The sequence below is a fragment of the Balaenoptera acutorostrata genome, chromosome 1, assembly GCF_949987535.1.
Source record: "Balaenoptera acutorostrata chromosome 1, mBalAcu1.1, whole genome shotgun sequence".
In the NCBI taxonomy this organism is placed as follows: Eukaryota; Metazoa; Chordata; class Mammalia; order Artiodactyla; family Balaenopteridae; genus Balaenoptera; species Balaenoptera acutorostrata.
The window spans coordinates 164,960,102-164,978,664 of NC_080064.1; the positions used below are offsets into that span (position 1 = coordinate 164,960,102).

An 18,563-nucleotide genomic window follows, 5' to 3' on the forward strand; every position below is an offset into this window, starting at 1 on the left:
TTGACTGGTATTTTATTGAGTTATAACTCTCAACTTTTTGGCTAAGTTTATCAAATAGAAATGATTATTGGCACATAAGGTAACATTATTTCCAAAATGATTTTCCCTTTTAAAGTGATATCTTTCCTCACCCTTGACACTCAAACTCTTAACAAACAGCTTCTCAGACTCAAATTCATACTCAAATTTTATTGTGACATGCTGAATGATTATATATTCAAGCTTATTAATATAAAAAGTGGGAAGTTTATTCTTAAATTAAACACAGTTTTAGCTATAGTAGAATCCAGCAAAACTCTATATTACTTCTCTTCTGCGGCCCCTACCAAGAAATGTAAAGAAGGGACCCATGTGTCCTGTGTGCCTAGCTCAGTGCCTGGCACATAGTAAGTGCTCGATAAATAGTTGTTGAGTGAGTAACATAATAGGACATTCACCTACTAAGACATTTAAAAAGAAACGAGGTATTTTTACATAGACACACAAACATACAATTATTTCTTAGAATTCCTATAGCTTGCCAACTAAAAATTGTTGCTCACCCTCTGGTTCTACAAGAATGGAGCAGTCGCTGACCTTCAACACCCCCTGAAAGGAGTTCAGGGCGGAGATCAGGAATGAGGCACTCTGTGCGCTGGGACAAACTGGCAGAAGAGGCCTTCAGATAGTTGGATATTTTCAGGAGATTTTATGAGCCCAATTTCTTGCATCTTCTCACATCTAGAAAAGCACTAAAATCATTAACAGAGACATCTGCTCCTCGTGACTAGCAGCAACCTTCTCGTGACTAGCAGCAAGCCTCTGCCAAAATGTGTGCTTGACTGCAAGTATCCACCTTTAGCAAAATCACATATATATGCCCTCCCCCAGACCCCCATAATCCGCCAAGCAGTTTCTCAGAGCCATCTGAGAGGCTGTGTCCTGGGCTACAGTCCTCATAAGGCCCCAAGTAAAACTTAAATCACAACTCTCAGTTTGTGCATTTCTTTCAGTCCACGAACTCTTAGATTCATATTATATTTCCATATATAACCTTTTACTCATAACTGAGACTTTTAAATGATAAGTTTATGCCCACAGGTTGTGAAAAGATTAAACATAAGTCGTTCCTTTCAAAGGCCCCCAGAGGCACTCTTTCTGCAAAGTCCCTGTTTTTCTTGTGCAAGTGGTAGCTATGTTAGACTGGGGTCTTTAACTTGTGCAAGATATCAGATCTGCCTTTGGTGCACATTTCTGTCCCCACCCCTCTTCCTGTACGGTCAGTGTCACGATACCCTTTGGGGCTTTGGCGACGCCCTACTGAAAGGGCCGGCCACCTCCTCGTCTGCGGATTCAATTCGTGCCCTGGCCCCGCCCCAGGCCCCCAGCATCCATTGCGCGGGCCATGAAACCCCGCCCCCGGAAGCTGTTGGCCGAGCGGGCCTAGAGTTTGCAGGCCGGGGTTGAGGCGGCTCGGGCGGCTTGGGGGCTTGGTGGGGTGGTTACAGCAGGGAAGGGAATGGGCCGGGCGCAGTGTGGCCGTCCCTCCTCCGTCCCTCAGGGTCGTCCTCGCCTGTCGCTTTCCAGCGTGTGCAGGCCGAACCTTCGCCGCTGAGCCCTAAGACGGGCCCAGGTGGCCATCGGACCACAGCGCAGCAGGTAAGGGCCTCGGGGATCCCCCCCCCTCACACGGGGACCCCCCCCCCCTTACGCACCGGCGGGCGAGGGGCCGAGAGGGCCGCTGACCATTGGTTTGCTGGGCTGCCTGGAAACGGAGGGCCTCGAAGTTCCCCAGCTCCGATCCTCTGAATACCGCCTTCAGTATTCGCGCCGCAGGTAGTGGTTGAGCACCGCGCTGCCCAGGCACGAGTCGGACAGCTGTCCCTGCCCTCCAGGAGCTTGCCTTCCTGGCGCAGGGCTTGTTGGTGGCTCTTTGTCAGTGAGCTCTCTTCTATTCCCACCTCAATGAGAGTTTGGCGTTTTTTTCCCCAGTAAGTGAGTGATGAACTCCTTAGTTGACACCATTTATTGCATAAAATATACATAACACATATGTGTAGACACACGACACAAATATAGATGAGTAGATATGTGATCTTATGTAAGTAGCTGTTATCTTCGAAGAAGTTAATATATTGAATTACATTACTAACATACATAGATATTGAATTTGCATTCATGGGATAAACTCCACTAAGATATGTACATATATATGTGTATGCATCACATATGCACATTGACACGTTGGATTTGATTAGCTAATAATTTATTTAGGATATTTGTGTTTATGTTCATAAGTATTATTGTCTATAATTTTTTTTGTGCAGTATACGGTACTCGTGTGCTTCGGGAATCATTGCTATTGTAGTTTCAAGAAAAGAGTTCAGTGGCTTTCCTTCTTTATTTCTGAAGAGTTTGTATATTATAAGGATTTTCTGTTCTTTGCATGTTTGATAAAACTCACCTGTAAAACTCTTTTGGCCTGGTGTATTTTACTTTTTGGGGGTAAGTGAGAGCCTTCTGTGTACTGTTTCTTTTTTTTCCTTCATCGGCTTTCAGCAGTTTTATTGATCTTGATTGTTTTCTATTAATTTCTCCTCCTTTGAGCTTGTTCATTTTCTGGCTTCTTTATTGAATACTTTATTTTCAGTCTTTAAAATACTAAATGCATTTAATGCTCTTCTAAATTTTAATTTCTAAGTTCTAAGAACTGCTAAAGCTGCAACCACCAACTTTTTTTTTTTTATTGGACTATAATTGCTTTACAATGTTGTGTTAGTTTCTGCTGTACAATGAAGTGAATCAGCTATATGTATACCTTTATCTCCTCCCTCTTGGACCTCCCTCCCCACCCCATCCCACCCATCTAGGTCATCACAGAGAGCTGAGCTGAGCTCCCTGTGCTATACAGCAGGTTTCCACTAGCTATCTGTTTTACACATGGTAGTGTATTTATGTCAAACCTAATCTCCCAATTCATCCCACCCTCCCCTTCCCTCCCACAGTGTCCACACGTCCATTCTCTATGTCTGCATTTCTATTCCTGCCCTGCAGATAGGTTCATCTGTACCATTTTGCTAGATTCCACATATATGCGTTAATATACGATATTTGCTTTTCTCTTTCTGACTTACTTCACTCTGTATGACAACCTAAATGTCCATCGACAGATGAATGAATCTGGTTCATATATATAAATAGAATATTACTCAGCCATAAGAAGAAGTGAAATTGGGTCATTTGTAGAGATGTGGATGGACCTAGAGTGTGTTATACAGAGTGAAGTAAGTGCACTGACTTTGAATACGTGATATTTTAATTTTCGGATGGTTCTAACTGGAGAGTAATTTCCATTTTTAATCTATGGTTTATTTAGGAGTGCTATTTCAACTTTCCAAACAAGGCGGTTTTAAAAAATGTATTTTTATTGTTGACTTATTTATTTGCACTATATTACAAAATGTGGTCTGCATAATATTGTTTCTTTGAAATGTGTTGTCTTTGGTTACCTAGGATGTGGTCGATTTTTATAAATATTTTATGTGATTCGAAAAGAAAGTAAATTCCTTATTTATGATGTACAGGGCTCTCTATATATCTATTAGGTCAAGCCTATTCATTTTGAGGGTCAAATCTTGTGCATACATTCTACTTTATTTGTTCACTTGATCTATAAATCACTGAGATAAGTGTGTTAAAATATCTCACTATGACTGTTTTTGTGAAATGTCAAGTTTTCTGTAATTCTGTCAGGTTTTGCTTTGTATATTTTGAGGCAATCTTAGGTGCATGAAAGTTACAAGTATTGTAGCTTTTTGATGGATTGTCCCCTCTATTATGTTGAGTCTCAATTTCTCCTTATTAATGCTTTTCCTTTAAACTCTATTTTGTCTGATAGAATATTGTTACACCAGTTTTCTTTTGATTACTATTGGCATGGTATAGTGTTTTCTGTTTCTTGTTTTTTTTTTTTTTAAATTGTGGTAAAATATGCATAACATAACATTTTTAAGTGTACATTTCAGTGGCATTAAGTACATTCACATTGTTGTGTTACCATTACCACAATCTATCTCCACAACTTTCATCATCTGAAACTGAAATTCCGTGCTTATTAAACAATAACTCCTCATTACTGCCTCCCTCCAGCTCCTGATAACCACTATTCTACTCTGTATCCATGAATTTGACTATTCTAGGAACCTCATTCAAGTGGAATTATACAATATTTGTCCTTTGTGTTTGGGTTATTTTACCTAGCATGATGTCTTCCAGGTTCATCCATGTTGTAGTATGTGTCAGAATATCATTTTTAAGACTGAATAATATTCCATTGTATGTATATACCACATTTTCTTTAACCATTTATCTGTGCATGGACATTTGAGTTGTTTTTACCTGTTGGCTTTTATGAATAATGCTGCTGTGACCATTGGTGTACAAATATCTGTTTGAATCACTGCTTTTGATTCTTTTGGTATATATACCTAGAAGTGGAATTGCTGGATCATGTGGTAATTCTCTGTTTAATTTCTTGAGGAATTGCTGTGACTCTTTTCCATAGCAACTGCACCATTTTCTATTCTCACCAGCATCCATTTCTTTATTTTTAACTTTTTGATATGGTTTTGTTTTATGGATGTATTTTGTAAGCAGCGTATATAGCTACATCATCTAGTTTGATTGTTCAATCTGTCTTTAAATAAATGGGATGAATCCACTTGTATTATTGTGATTACTGAAGAAACAGGCCAAATTTACTTCTCTTTTGTGTTTTCTGTATACCACACTTCCCTGTCTTCTGTTGGATTGATACAATTTTCTGTGTCATCTGTACCCCTCCTGTCTATCTATCAGTCAATCATTCTATGTATTATTTATTTTTCCACCTCTGTTTAGGCCCCATAGATTATGTTATTTTACTGTGTACCCTTAATACATATTTGTCCATAAATTTTTCTAAGTCAGTACTTTTTTTAGTATTTGTTTCTGTTGCCTGTAACAAGGATCTTATGTACAATACTCATTGAACTTCTTCCCGCCCAATCCTGTTATTGTTTTAGTATTTTAATTTTAACTTTTAAAATGTAATTGTTCATTATGTTTACTGACATAATACATATTTAAAAAAATTTTTTTTTGTAATCTTTTCTAATACAGCATTATTTCTTTTAAAAGACCACTTTTATGATGGTTAAAGGTGTGGACCCTGGATTTGCACCCATGTCCACCATTTATTCTGTACTTTGATTTCCCCATGTGGAGTGAGTATAATACCAGTTTACTCATGTAAAGTGGGTTTAAGACTAGTGCCTAACTCAGACTTTGTGAGGATTTAATAAGTGGATATATGTAACTATGTATTTGTTTCCTATTGTTACTGGAATTACCACAGATTTAGTGGTTCAAAGCAACACAAATTTTATTATCTTACAGTTCTGGAGGTCAGAAGTCTAAAATGTGTGTGCTGCGTTCCTTTTGGAGGCTCTCGGGGAGAATCCATTTCCCGACCTTTTTCACCTCCCAGAGGTTGCCTTCATTCCTTGGCTTGTAGTCCTTTCTCTTATCTTTAAAGCCAGCAGCATTGCATCTTCTCTCCTCTGACCCCGGCTTCCATCCTCACGTCTTCTTTCTCTGACTTTGATCCTCCTGTCACCCTCTTAGGTGGATCCTTCTGATTATGTTGGGCCCACTGGATAATCCAGGATAATCTCCCCATTTTGAGATTTTAATTTAATCACATTTGCAAAGTCCCTCTTACCATGTAAGGTAACATATTCACAGGTTCTGGGGGTTAGGATGTGGACATCTTTGGGGAGGCCATTGTTTAGTCTACCACCCTGTATAAGTCTACACTATTATTAGTATTATTTCATACCTCATCTCTGTGTCACTTTTCTTTGTACTGAAGTACATCCTTAGTTGTTCTATTATTGAGGGTCTGTGGATGATAATCTCAATCTTTTTATATGTTGAACAATACTTTAAACTTCTTGAGGGGCAGTTTTTTTTTTCTCAGCATTTTTAAGATATTAATCTATTGTCTTCTGGCAACTTTTCTAACAAACCAGTAAACTGATAAACTTGTGGCCTCTTTTTTGACAGAATGGGTAGGACTTTCATATGCACCAGATTGTATTGTATTGTACTGTATTGATGACACCCTGTCATCATTGATCCTTGCATGGGCCTTTTAAAACTAATAAATTATATGTTCAAATTATAAAACAAACACCTGCAAATTCACCACGTAAGACAAGAATTAGGATATTAGCAACTTTTGTCTACAAATATCTCCCTTATTTTATCTCCTTGCCTCCTATACCTCCTCATGAATTTTGTGTTTATTATTGTCAGCCGGAAGGACCACAAACTATCAAGAGGCAAAAAGGCAGTTTATTTGGGAGTCTTAGAATTGCAATTGGGGGATCACAGACTTGGAGGAAGCCAGAAGAGTGTCCCACTGGAGGAAAATGGGTAGGGATTTTTATGGGAAAAAAGGGGAAGTTCTTGCATGTTTAAACAAATTGTTTACCAACAATTTGAATTGGAAGACCCATCTGTTCTATATATACGATTGGGTTATTGAGCATATCTCATCTGTTACTAGGGAAAGGTATGTTTTCTTTAGTTCAGAAGAAGTCCAGTTCTCAGCATTATTTTGGCAACTCAGCAACTGTTCAGCAGTTTTATTTTAGAGTGTTCAGCAAGAGTTCAGCAAGGGCAGCGAACATGGAGGTCCTCAGGTCTCCATCATTCCTGATTTAGTTCCTTTCAAATTATTATTATTATTATTATTTTTTTAAACATCTTTATTGAACTATAATTGCCTTACAATAGTGTGTTAGCTTCTGCTTTATAACAAAGTGAATCAGTTATACATATACAATATGTTCCCATTTCTCTTCCCTCTTGCATCTCCCTCCCTCCCACCCTCCCCATCCCACCCCTCTAGGTGGTCACAAAGCACCGAGCTGATCTCCCTGTGCTATGCGGCTGCTTCCCACTAGCTATCTATTTTACATTTGGTAGTGTATATATGTCCATGACACTCTCTTACCCTGTCACATCTCACCCCACCCCCTCCCCATATCCTCAAGTCCATTCTCTAGTAGGTCTGTGTCTTTATTCCCGTCTTGCCACTAGGTTCTTCATGGCCTTTTTTTTTTTTTTTTTCCCTTAGATTCCGTATATATGTGTTAGCATACTGTATTTGTTTTTCTCTTTCTGACTTACTTCACTCTGTATGACAGACTCTAACTCCATCCACCTCATTACAAATACCTCCATTTCATTTCTTTTTATGGCTGAGTAATATTCCATTGTATATATGTGCCACATCTTCTTCATCCATTCATCTGTCGATGGACATTTAGGTTGCTTCCATGTCCTGGCTATTGTAAATAGAGCTGCAATGAACATTTTGGTACATGACTCTTTTTGACCTATGGTTTTCTCAGGGTATATGCCCAGTAGTGGGATTGCTGGGTCATATGGTAGTTCTATTTGTAGTTTTTTAAGGAACCTCCATACTGTTCTCCATAGTGGCTGTATCAATTTACATTCCCACCAACAGTGCAAGAGTGTTCCCTTTCCTCCACACCCTCTCCAGCATTTATTGTTTCTAGATTTTTTGATGATGGCCATTCTGACCGGTGTGAGATGATATCTCATTGTAGTTTTGATTTGCATTTCTCTAATGATTAATGATGTTGAGCATTCTTTCATGTGTCTGTAGGCCATCTGTATATCTTCTTTGGAGAAATGTCTATTTAGATCTTCTGCCCATTTTTGGATTGGGTTGTTCGTTTTTTTGTTATTGAGCTGCATGAGCTGCTTGTAAATCTTGGAGATTAATCCTTTGTCAGTTGCTTCATTTGCAAATATTTTCTCCCATTCTGAGGGTTGTCTTTTGGTCTTGTTTATGGTTTCCTTTGCTGTGCAAAAGCTTTTCAGTTTCATTAGGTCCCATTTGTTTATTTGTGTTCTTATTTCCATTTCTCTGGGAGCTAGGTCAAAAAGAATCTTGCTGTGATGTATGTCATAGAGTGTTCTGCCTATGTTTTCCTCTAAGAGTTTGATAGTGTCTGCCCTTACACTTAGGTCTTTAATCCATTTTGAGTTTATTTTTGAGCATGGTGTCAGGGAGTGTTCTAATTTCATACTTTTACATGTTCCTGTCCAATTTTCCCAGCACCACTTATTGAAGAGGCTGTCTTTTCTCCACTGTATATGCTTGCCTCCTTTATCAAAGATAAGTTGACCATATGTGTGTGGGTTTATCTCTGGGCTTTCTATCCTGTTCCATTGATCTATATTTCTGTTTTTGTGCCAGTACCAAACTGTCTTGATTACTGAAGCTTTGTAATATAGTCTGAAGTCAGGGAGCCTGATTCCCCCAGCTCCATTTTTCGTTCTCAAGATGGCTTTGGCTATTCGGGGTCTTTTGTGTTTCCATACAAATTGTGAAATTTTTTGTTCTAGTTCTGTGAAAAATGCCAGTGGTAGTTTGATAGGGATTGCATTGAATCTGTAGATTGCTTTGGGTAGTAGAGACATTTTCACAATGTTGATTCTTCCAATCCAGGAACATGGTATATCTCTCCATCTATTTGTATCATCTTTAATTTCTTTCATCAGTGTCTTATAATTTTCTGCATACAGGTCTTTTGTCTCCTTAGGTAGGTTTATTCCTAGATATTTTATTCTTTTTGTTGCAATGGTAAATGGGAGTGTTTTCTTAATTTCACTTTCAGATTTTTCGTCATTAGTGTATAGAAATGCAAGAGATTTCTGTGCATTAATTTTGTATCCTGCTACTTTACCAAATTCATTGATTAGCTCTAGGAGTTTTCTGATAGCATCTTTAGGATTCTCTATGTATAGTATCATGTCATCTGCAAATAGTGACAGCTTTACTTCTTCTTTTCCGATTTGGATTCCTTTTATTTCTTTGTCTTCTCTGATTGCTGTGGCTAGGACTTCCAGAACTATGTTGAATAATAGTGGTGAGAGTGGGCAACCTTGTCTTGTTCCTGATCTTAGTGGAAATGGTTTCAGTTTTTCACCATTGAGGACAATGTTGGCTGTGGGTTTGTCATATATGGCCTTTATTATGTTGAGGAAAGTTCCCTCTATGCCTACTTTCTGCAGGGCTTTTATCATAAATGGGTGTTGAATTTTGTCGAAAGCTTTCTCTGCATCTATTGAGATGATCATATGGTTTTTCTCCTTCAATTTGTTAATATGGTGTATCACATTGATTGATTTGCGTATATTGAAGAATCCTTGCATTCCTGGGATAAACCCCACTTGATCATGGTGTATGATCTTTTTAATGTGCTGTTGGATTCTGTTTGCTAGTATTTTGTTGAGGATTTTTGCATCTCTGTTCATCAGTGATATTGGCCTGTAGTTTTCTTTCTTTGTGACATCTTTGTCTGGTTTTGGTATCAGGGTGATGGTGGCCTCGTAGAATGAGTTTGGGAGTGTTCCTCCCTCTGCAATATTTTGGAAGAGTTTGAGAAGGATAGGTGTTAGCTCTTCTCTAAGTGTTTGATAGAATTCACCTGTGAAGCCATCTGGTCCTGGGCTTTTGTTTGTTGGAAGGTTTTTAATCACAGACTCAATTTCAGTGCTTGTGATTGGTCTGTTCATATTTTCTATTTCTTCCTGGTTCAGTCTTGGCAGTTTGTGCATTTCTAAGAATCTGTCCATTTCTTCCAGGTTGTCCATTTTATTGGCATAGAGTTGCTTGTAGTAATCTCTCATGATCTTTTGTATTTCTGCAGTGTCAGTGGTTACTTCTCCTTTTTCATTTCTAATTCTATTGATCTGGGTCTTCTCCCTTTTTTTCTTGATGAGTCTGGCTAATGGTTTATCAATTTTGTTTATCTTTTCAAAGAACCAGCTTTTAGTTTCATTGATTTTTGCTATTGTTTCCTTCATTTCTTTTTCATTTATTTCTGACCTGATCTTTATAATTTCTTTCCTTCTGCTGGCTTTGGGGTTTTTTTGTTCTTCTTTCTCTAATTGCTTTAGGTGCAAGGTTAGGTTGTTTATTCGAGATGTTTCCTGTTTCTTGAGGTAGGCTTGTATTGCTATAAACTTCCCTCTTAGCACTGCTTTTGCTGCGTCCCATAGGTTTTGGGTCGTCGTGTCTCCGTTGTCATTTGTTTCTAGGTATTTTTTGATTTCCCCTTTGATTTCTTCAGTAATCACTTCGTTATTAAGTAATGTATTGTGTAGCCTCCATGTGTTTGTATTTTTTACAGATCTTTTCCTGTAATTGATATCTAGTCTCATAGCGTTGTGGTCGGAAAAGATACTTGATACGATTTCAATTTTCTTAAATTTACCAAGGCTTGATTTGTGACCCAAGATATGATCTATCCTGGAGAATGTTCCATGAGCACTTGAGAAAAATGTGTATTCTGTTGTTTTTGGGTGGAATGTCCTATAAATATCAATTAAGTCCATCTTGTTTAATGTATCATTTAAAGCTTGTGTTTCCTTATTTATTTTCATTTTGGATGATCTGTCCATTGGTGAAAGTGGGGTGTTAAAGTCCCCTACTATGATTGTGTTGCTGTCAATTTCCCCTTTTATGGCTGTTAGTATTTGCCTTATATATTGAGGTGCTCCTATGTTGGGTGCATAAATATTTACAATTGTTATACCTTCCTCTTGGATCGATCCCTTGATCATTATATAGTGTCCTTCTTTGTCTCTTGTAATAGTCTTTATTTTAAAGTCTATTTTGTCTGATATGAGAATTGCTACTCCAGCTTTCTTTAGATTTCCATTTGCATGGAATATCTTTTTCCATCCCCTCACTTTCAATCTGTATGTGTCTCTAGGTCTGAAGTGGGTCTCTTGTAGACAGCATATATATGGGTCTTGTTTTTGTATCCATTCAGCCAGCCTGTGTCTTTTGGTGGGAGCATTTAATCCATTTACATTCAAGGTAATTATCGATATGTATGTTCCTATTCCCATTTTCTTAAATGTATTGGGTTTGTTATTGTAGGTGTTTTCCTTCTCTTGTGTTTCTTGCCTAGAGAAGTTCCTTTAGCATTTGTTGTAAAGCTGGTTTGGTGGTGCTGAACTCTCTCAGCTTTTGCTTGTCTGTAAAGGTTTTAATTTCTCCATCAAATCTGAATGAGATCCTTGCTGGGTAGAGTAATCTTGGTTGTAGGTTTTTCTCCTTCATCACTTTAAGTATATCCTGCCACTCCCTTCTGGCTTGCAGAGTTTCTGCTGATAGATCAGATGTTAACCTTATGGGGATTCCCTTGTGTGTTATTTGTTTTTTTTCCCTTGCTGCCTTTAATATGTTTTCCTTATATTTAATTTTTGACAGTTTGATTAATATGTGTCTTGGCGTGTTCCTCCTTGGGTTTATCCTGTATGGGACTCTCTGTGCTTCCAGGACTTGATTAACTATTTCCTTTCCCATATTAGGGAAGTTTTCAACTATAATCTCTTCAAAAATTTTCTCAGTCCCTTTCTTTTTCTCTTCTTCTTCTGGTACCCCTATAATTCGAATGTTGGAGCGTTTAATGTTGTCCCAGAGGTCCCTGAGACTGTCCTCAGTTCTTTTCATTCTTTTTTCTTTATCCTGCTCTGTAGTAGTTATTTCCACCATTTTATCTTCCAGGTCACTTATCCTTTCTTCTGCCTCAGTTATTCTACAATTGATCCCATCTAGAGTATTTTTAATTTCATTTATTGTGTTCTTCATCATTGCTTGGTTCCTCTTTAGTTCTTCTACATCCTTGTTAAATGTTTCTTGCATTTTGTCTATTCTATTTCCAAGATTTTGGATCATCCTTACTATCATTATTCTGAATTCTTTTTCAGGTAGACTACCTATTTCCTCTTCATTTGTTAAGTCCAGTGTGTTTTGAGCCTGCTCCTTCATCTGCTGTGTGTTTTTCTGTTGTCTCATTTTGCCTATCTTACTGTGTTTGGGGTCTCCTTTTCACAGGCTGCAGGTTCGTAGTTCCCGTTGTTTTTGGTATCTGTCCCCAGTGGCTAAGGTTGGTTCAGTGGGTTGTGTAGGCTTCCTGGTGGAGGGAATTAGTGCCTGAGTTCTGGTGGATGAGGCTAGATCTTGTCTTTCTGGTGGGCACGTCCACGTCTGGTGGTGTATTTTGGTGTGTCTGTGGCCTTATTATGATTTTAGGCAGCCTCTCTGCTAATGGATGAGGTTGTGTTCCTGTCTAGCTAGTTGTTTGGCATAGGGTGTCCAGCACTGTAGCTTGCTGGTCGTTGGGTGAAGCTGGGTCTTGATGTTGAGATGGAGATCTCTGGGAGATTTTTGCCGTTTGGTATTACGTGGAGCTGGGAGGTCTCTTGTGGACCAGTGTTCTGAAGTTGGCTCTCCCACCTCAGAGGCACGGCCCTGATGCCTGGCTGGAGCACCAAGAGCCTTTCGTCCACACAGCTCAGAGTAAAAGGGAGAAAAAATAGAAAGAAAGAAAGAAAGAAAGAAAGAGGCTATAATATAGTGAAGTAAAATAAAGCTATTGTAAAGCAAAGCTATACAGACAAAATCTCACCCAGAAGCATATACATATACACTCACAAAAAAAAGGAAAAGGGGAAGAATTAATATCTCCTGCTCCCAGAGTCCCCCTCCTGACTTTGGGCTGATTCGTTGTCTATTCAGGTGTTCAGCAGATGCAGGCACATCACGTTGTTTGTGGAGTTTTAATCCGCTGCTTCTGAGGCTGCTGGGAGAGATTTCCCCTTCTCTTCCCTGTTCGCACAGCTCCTGGGGTTCAGCTTTGGATTTGGACCCGCCTCTGCGTGTAGGTCGCCTGAGGGCATCTGTTCCCCGCCCAGACAGGACGGGGTTAAAGGAGCAGCTGCTTCGGGGGCTCTGGCTCACCCAGGCCGCGGGGAGGGAGGGGTACAGAGGAGGCGGGGCGAGCCTGCAGCGTCAGAGGCCGGCGTGACGTTGCACCAGCTCGAGGCGCGCAGTGCGTTCTCCCGGGGATGTTGTCCCCGGATCCCGGGACCCTGGCAGTGGCGGGCTGCACAGGCTACCGGGAGGGGCGGTGTGGAGAGTGACCTGTGCTCGCACACAGGCTTTTTGGAGGCGGCAGCAGCAGCCCCAGCGTCTCACGCCCGTCTCTGGGGTCCGCGCTGATCGCCGCGGCTCGCGCTCTTCTCTGGAGTTCATTTAGGCGGCGCTCTGAATCCCCTCTCCTTGCACGCAGCGAAACTAAGAGGCAAGAAAAAGTCTCTTGCCTCTTCGGCAGCTGCAGACTTTTTCCCGGACTCACTTCCGGCTACCTGTGGTGCACTAAACCCTTCAGGCTGTGTTCACGCTGCCAGCCCCAGTCCTCTCCCTGCGATCCCACTGAAGCCGAGCCTCAGCTCCCAGCCCCGCCCGCCCCGGCGGGGGAGCAGACAAGCCTCTCGGGCTGCTGAGTGCTACTCGGCGCCGAGCCTGTGTGCGGGAATCTCTCCGTTTTTTCCTCTGTGCCCCTGTTACTGTGGGATCTGCGCTGATAGCTGCGGCTCGCGCCAGTCTCTGAAGTTCGTTTAGGCGGTGCTCTGAATCCCCTCTCCTCGCGCACCAGGAAACACAGAGGGAAGAAAAAGTCTCTTGCCTCTTCGGCAGCTGCAGTCTTTTTCCCCGGACTCCCTCCCGGCTAGCTGTGGTGCACTAACCCCTTCAGGCTGTGTTCACGCTGCCAGCCCCAGTCCTCTCCCTGCGATCTGACCGAAGCCCGAGCCTCAGCTCCCAGCCCCGCCCGCCCCGGCGGGGAAGCAGACAAGCCTCTCGGGCTGGTGAGTGCTGCTCGGCGCCGAGCCTCTGTGCGGGAACCTCTCCGCTTTGCCCTCCGCACCCCTGTGGCTGCGCTCTCCTCCGTGGCTCCAAAGCTTCCCCCCTCCGCCACCCGCAGTCTCCGCCCGCGAAGGGGCTTCCTAGTGCGTGGAAACCTTTCCTCCTTCACAGCTCCCTCCCACTGGTGCAGGTGCCGTCCCTATTCTTTTGTCTCTGTTATTTCTTTTTTCTTTTGCTCTACCCAAGTACGGGGGGAGTTTCTTGCCTTTTTGGAGGTCGGACGTTTTCTGCCAGCGTTCAGTGGGTGTTCTGTAGGAGCAGTTCCACGTGTAGATGTATTTCTACTGTATCTGTGGGAAGGAAGGTGATCTCCGCGTCTTACTCTTCCGCCATCTTCTCCCAGCCCCCCAGTTCCTTTCAAATTATCTTGCAGTATTAAAAAAATTTTTAAATCACGCATATGTATGTCTACACAGTATATTGTTAAGCTTAATTGTTTTTGAAGTTTACAAAAAAGAATAATATTCTGAATGAGTTTTCTAATAATTCCCCTCAATGATATTTTACCAAGATTAATCTTGTATATTCAGTGTAGTATAAAATTTCATTGTATTACTAGATCATAATTTGTTTACTCTCTTAGTGATGGGCTTTTAGTGTTGTTTCCAGCTTTTAGATATTACGCACAAGGCTACTGTGGAAGGTCTTATGCGTGTCTCTTCTATTGCACATGTGGAAAAGTTTTTTTGTGTATGTAGGTATATCCAAATGTAGTTGCTTATTTATAGGGTACGCTAATGTTCAGTTTTTAAAGAAGATGGCAAACTTTTCTGGAGTGGTTATACACTCCTACCAGCAATAAAAGAGATATTACTGATGTACCTCCTCTCTGCTTGATGCTGTCAGACTTCTTATCTTTTGCCAGTTGAATTACAGAATGGTTAACTTGTGATCTTAATTTGCATGATTCTGATTAGTAATGATATTGAACATCTCTTCTTATGTTTATTTCTTCCTCTGTGAAATGCCTGTACATGTCATTTGCCTATCTGTGTAATTGTTTTAGTCCTTTTTTAGTGGATTTACTCTTTGGAGTTATTTTTATTTTATTTTTTTTACTTTTTGCATTTGTAGTCAACTGTAATCAGACAGGTGGTGAACAATTTAAAATCCCACGTTCCTTTAGCTGACTCTTTATAAGTAGAGGCTGGCAGCAAACACAATATCCCTCTTGATTTTGGTGATTCCTTCTACAAAGTTATTTTCCAGCTCAGTGTTTCCAATGGCTTTTGCTGCTTGACACGTTTGTCGAAGTAGTTCTTCCAGGTGCCTCATGCAATGAATTATGCTGCCTTCAAAGACATCCGTCATTTTGCAGATATGGGCAAATGTAGTTCCAGCTGCTCAGGTATATACTACATCCATTAAGTGAGGTTTAAATGAGCTTAGGTAAGTCTCCTCATCAATTTCCAATTTGGCTTCTGCTGAAACTTTTGCAATTCTTTTAGCACATTCCTGCATTTGACAAAGTGGTCCTGCTAACTGCTCTATTAATTTGGGCATATCACTAGAATTCTCTTGAAACACAAAGCAGCTTAGGTTGCCTGTTCTGCAGATACGTCATTGAAAAGGCCATTAAACATCATCTCAGTTAGAAGGAGCTCATCAGCACTGCTTATTTCACAAGCCACTCATCCTTTCATCTCTGTGACATCAGAAGATGTACATAGCAAATCCCAACCTCCTTAAAACACGTTTGCGACATTTGAATTCATCGATTTGTAGGACAGTTCTTGCTTTCTTTAGTTCTCACTTTGCAGATTTGAAGTCTATTGCAATCTGTGCTTTTTTTTCACGAAGTGTATACATAGTTTCCGAATTTGGATCATTGTGAAGTGGATACATTCTACACTCAAAAGCCTCTACTTTCTGGATGACTTTTTTTCAGTCCTTGATCTTGAATGCCCATGTCATCAATAGAATCTAATAAGGGAACACTATCAGGAAAACGTTTCTGAACTTCCAGTATTGATTTTAAAACACTGTCTGTTGTCCAATGGTCGAAGGTCTTTAGGAATGTAAAGCCTAACACTGCTGATAGCAGACAGGAGATGCACCAAAACTGGAACAACCTGCATCTCTCCTTTCACATCAGGTTTAGCTGGTTTTGCAGTCTCAGTAGCTGAATTTTTCAAGCTCTCTTTGCTACAGTGCAGAAGTACTTCTACTACATATAAAGGATCCAGTTCACCAGAATTAGGCTTAGCATTTGATTTTTTTGAGAAATTCACCACTACACTCCAGCCAAAATCATCTCCTTCATTCTTTACCTTTACCAAACGACCTGGTCATAGAAATGGTAAACAATATTTTGGTTTGTGAATATATTCTTCAATTTACCCAATTTGGCAAGCTGTTGTCTAATCTTGTAATAGATGACTACACTTTCTTCATCTGGTATTACTGTTTTATTCTAGTGTTCTTCTGAGTTCTTTACCTTCTCTACTACTCCTGGAATTGCTCTATAGTGCTGAAACTGGTAGAAGGATTTTTCCAACATGTATTCAGGATTAATTTCTTCTACTCGTAGTAAGTTCAAAAACCATGTTGTAGGTCAAACGGAAAGCACTATTTAGAGGATCAGCTGAGCCCTTAAGTAGTTGTTTTCCAATCATCTACCATAAGAATTACAATTCCTCTATCATCCATTACCCTCCTTCCAGCACAACCAGACATCTGAATGTATTCACCAGAGGAAATCCATCAGAAATCCTTCCGATCAAATTTTTGGGCATTCATAAATAAAACAGTTCTTGCTGGCATGTTAATATCCATAGCAAAAGTTTCAGTGGCAAAAAAGGCCTTTATCAATCCTTCGGAAAAGAGAATTTCTATAGTTTCTTTCAAAATAGGAAGTAAACCACCGTGGTGAATACCAATCTCTCACTTCAAGAGAGGAAGTACATGTTCAACCTGAGGGAGCTTTTTATCTTCAGCTGACAAGCAGTCAGTTGCATTACTGAATACTTCTTCACCCACCTTCTTTTCTTCATCTGGGTTGAAATCTAATTTGGTCATTTGAAGTGCATACGGTTCATAATCTTTCTTACTAAAACTGTAAATAATTACAGGTTGAAAATTTCTTTCCATAATGATCTTCACAATTTTGAACACATTTGATGGTCCTTTTGTTCCTGTTTTTCGCCCCATCTGATCTCCTTTTGCCAAATCACCAGCATCTCGAAGTATTTGCATCATCTTCTGTGAAGTCACCATTTTCATCAACTACAAGGTGCAGACCATCTCCCCCTGCTGGAAAAATGTAGTGCTGTAATGGAGTAGGCAGATAATCTGTGTAAATTACATGTCCAGGCTGTTTATGTAAGTGGCAAATCCACTCAGCAAACTGTCGGGCATTTGGAATAGTAGCCAAAAAAAAGACATAGTGAACATCATCAGGAAGCAAAATAATAGTTTCTTCCCATATGACACCACATTCTGAATCTCTTATGTAATGAATTTCATCAAATATGACCCAAGCAACTTCTCGCATAACTTCAGAACGTCTGTACAGCAAACATCTCAAAATCTCTGTGGTCACAGCAAGACAAGATGCCATAGGATTAATAGTAACACCTCCAGTCATCAGACCAACATCTTGAAATTCTTCATACATTTCACTGTATTTCTTACTCAGGGCCTTAATTGGGCTAGTAAATATTACACGCTGTTTCTCCCTTAAGGCCAATGCAATGGCATATTCAGTGCCTACAGTTTTTCCTGCTGATGCATGTGCAGATATTAAAACAGACTGATTATTATCAACACACTGAATGGCTTCTCTTTGAAAAGCATCAAGAATGGATGGGTATTCCTTTACAGATTTAACAACTCGAGGTTTAAGTGGTAGATAATCTTCATCTGCAGGAAGTGCAACCTCATGTGTACACCCTTCTACAGTTTCAACTGATTGTACCTTGACTCTTGGCATCAAGTCTGACAAACTTAAGTCTTCAGTTATTGACTCTTCTACCCTGGGCTTCTTTCCGAAAATGGGTTCATCTGTGCCCTCGAAGTCTGCATCTCTCTTTTTTTTCCAATATTAGTTGACTCATTGTACTTTACTATCAAAACGTTTTCCAGCCTTTTCCGCAGCCCCTGGCAACCCCTTCCATTTCCCCTTCTCCTTTTCCTTGTCTTTTTTGGCTGCTGGCGCAGTGGTCGAGTCGTCCCCAAACATGCTGAAGAGCTTATCCCGGAAACCGTCCTCCATCCTTCGGAGTTGCGAGACCAAATCTCCCTCCCACCCACGATGCTCCACGACCGCACTGACAGTGCCGCCAAGTGAAGCCTCAACAGGGGCCTGTGGGAGACAAAATTTTTGGAGTCACACAGCCGCTGAGACTTCTTCCCTGCCTCCTCTTCCTCCTCCGACCTTTCTTTTACCTTCCCAATCACTGGCGGATGAGCAGCTCCTTGGCTGAAGACAGAGTGCAGTGAGGGTTCCCAGCAGGCAGCTGGAGTTCTTTTCAGGCTCTTGAGACTAATCCTTTGTGATATGTATGTTAGACGTCACTTCAGTTATCTATTGCTGTTTAACAAACCACTCTAAAATGCAGTGGCTTAAATCAAGAATGATTTATTATTTCTCTAGGCTCTAGGCTGAGCTGGGTGTTTTTGCTGCTTCATGGGGCCCTGGGTCACTCATTTGACTACATTTATTTGATGGCTGGGCTCGGCTGGAAGGTTCAAAATGTCTTCACTCATGTCTGGCGCTTCAGAG

General features: G+C 40.5%; 1 pseudogene; it reads right to left on the reverse strand.

Moving 5' to 3' along the window:
- Positions 1-14,969: 14,969 nt before the first annotated feature.
- LOC103006141 (exosome RNA helicase MTR4-like) lies at positions 14,970-18,053 on the reverse strand (annotated as a pseudogene).
- Between the last annotated feature and the right edge of the window lie 510 nt (positions 18,054-18,563).